This window comes from Haliotis rubra, unplaced genomic scaffold, assembly GCF_003918875.1.
Source record: "Haliotis rubra isolate DU_JTF1 unplaced genomic scaffold, ASM391887v1 Scf618, whole genome shotgun sequence".
In the NCBI taxonomy this organism is placed as follows: Eukaryota; Metazoa; Mollusca; class Gastropoda; order Lepetellida; family Haliotidae; genus Haliotis; species Haliotis rubra.
In genome coordinates this window covers 217994-220614 of record NW_025767322.1, presented here as the reverse complement: position 1 = coordinate 220614, position 2621 = coordinate 217994, and positions in this window count along the sequence as shown.

Here is a 2621-nt window from a genome sequence, read left to right as displayed (position 1 = left end):
TAATAAACCAAAAATGTATTTGAAAAATTGGAGACCAATTTCACTTCTGAACACCTCCTACAAATTAGCTTCTGCTGCTAACAGATTAAAAAGAATATTACCAATAATAATAAATGAAGACCAAAAAGGATTTGTACCAGGTCGATATATAGGTGAAGTCACTGGATTAATTTATGACCTTATGGGATACACTGAATCTTACCAAATACCAGGTCTCTTAGTCCTTATTGATTTTGAAAAAGCATTCTGTAGACAGAAACTTTATATTAAACGTACTTAATTTTTTTAAAATTTGGACCAAGTATTCTAAGGTGGATAACTCTGAAAATATCTTACTTGGATATAAAGGAAGGAATAATGACTCATTAAATGCCATATGTCTTGTTGTTAAACAAGTCATATACTCCCAAAAGGTAAAAGAAGCAATCCTAAATTTCAAGCACGTACAAAGGGAGATAAGCAGATACTATGAAGCAACAATATATAGTGCCCTTTCAACATGTACTCCTATCTACTCCTTGAGGAGCATAGGGCCTCAACAGTTGTCCTCCACACTTGCCGGTCAGTGGCTATGCTCTTGGTAGCCTCCCAGGTTAAACTGGTTTCCCTCAGTTCCTTTTCCAGATTTCGTCTCCAGGGCCCACTTGCACAGAACAACCTTAGTTACAATCAATCTTAGGCCCCTACAATCAACTTTACAATCGCCATACATTTGCCCTAATCCACTTGCACAAAGCCGATCTTAGAGCGATTGTAAGACGGCGTGTATTTAAGATCGCGATCTTAGTTAAGATCGAACTCTTCAACGGTGGAAGTACGAATTTCTTAAACTCAACTCCCATCTACAGTTGTCTCAAAGTGCGCATAGCATGCTGCGCAAATAAAAAGTGATACTGGTCCCAGCACACAATACATACCTCCCTCAATCGCACCTTGCAGAATTTTCATGAAAAAGTCCCAGAAATCTTAGAAGGAACCGATTACGTGGGCGATAGCATATATTTTTCTACATTCTAACTGTCTTGATTTATGAACTGAGAATGTGATATTGCAACCACAGAAATACCTACCCATGTTTTATGAAAATACTGAAATAATGAAAAAATACATGAATAAATTTGGATCTAGATTTAGTGACCTTATTATGGAACTTAAAATAACAAATATAAACAGTATTTCCTTATGATATAACACCTAAATGTAGGATTTGCCAATGGTTGTCAATGAGACGTTGTTTAATACGCGGCTGCTGTTGGGGAGGGTAAAATCCTAAATATAACCTAGAATAAAATACAATAAAACAATGGCTACAGAAGTGTTGTAAAGAATGCTTGGCAGGGAAATACGTGCATTAAATAATATTTCAAGAGAGTAGTTATTAAATACGTAATCACAGTATATTAATTATTTAACCCAAGTGCGTTGATAAATATTTTTCTTAAAGTGAAATTCTTTTGAAACAGAAATTTTTAATACTCCATCATGTGTATATCCCTATTTGATGACTACTTGTATATATTTAAATTGCATAATCAAATTTAGATTTATGGATGAGAAAGAAACGTGATTTTGCACGTTAACTTGTATCTAATTGTAGATTACTTTAATGATAAACTAAGACAAAATCACTCCATGACCCGAAAAGAGATATCAGTATGTTGAGCTCTGCAATTGGGCATGAGGAGACTTGACGGCAACGGCATATGCCAAGGGAAACCACTCCCATCTTGCAGTATAAAGTAAAATTATCTGCTCTTGAGTTAATGAAAAGGTCAAGGCCATTGTTAATCGCACGCGGACACCATTCGCTATTATCCTTTCCTTGATTATCAAGAAGGTATGTTGTTTCACACTTATTCCAACATTGAATCGGGTGGGAATAGTACTTTGTGATATCGACTCGATAGTTATGTGTTCCACTACAGTAAATAACAATGTATCCGACGTTAATCGGTTGTGCATTCTCCATGTGTTGAAATGTCGAGGCGAACCACACAGTTTCATGCAATATAAATGCAATCTCCAAACGTAAAGCTGATTATTTGCGTGAAACAGACACTAATTTGAATGCCATTTCTAAAATGACTAAAATGATCTTAGCTCCTTACAATTGGTCCGGACCAATTGAAAGTTTTGATTGTAACTTACAATAATCTTAGCCTACAATTGCTTTGTGCAAGTAGATGGCGATTGTAACCGAAGCCTAAGATCGCGATCTTAAGGATTTACAATAACTGTAGCGCTAAGATCGTTCTGTGCAAGTGGGCCCAGGTCTGTTTTGGACCTCCTCTTTTCCTCTTGCCTTGTGGGTTCGTCAAGCGCTACATTTATCACAGAAAATTGAACACACTGCAAATCATTGAAATGACAGTTGCACACCTCCTCTCTCTCCCCGTGTAATTGTTTACATCATATGTGTGCCAAATAACAACCCTGGAGTGATGTAACTCACTGTCTCAAGTAGTCTGTCTCAGTCCCTGAACCACATTATTTTCCCATATTGCCTGGCTCTCCATGCAATGCTAAAGCCCTAATTCAGAGCAAATGTAGATTTCCTCAGGATCTTAATTTCTCCATCCACTGGGGCCCCTTTTCTGCACCATCAAAAGGACAGACAAAAT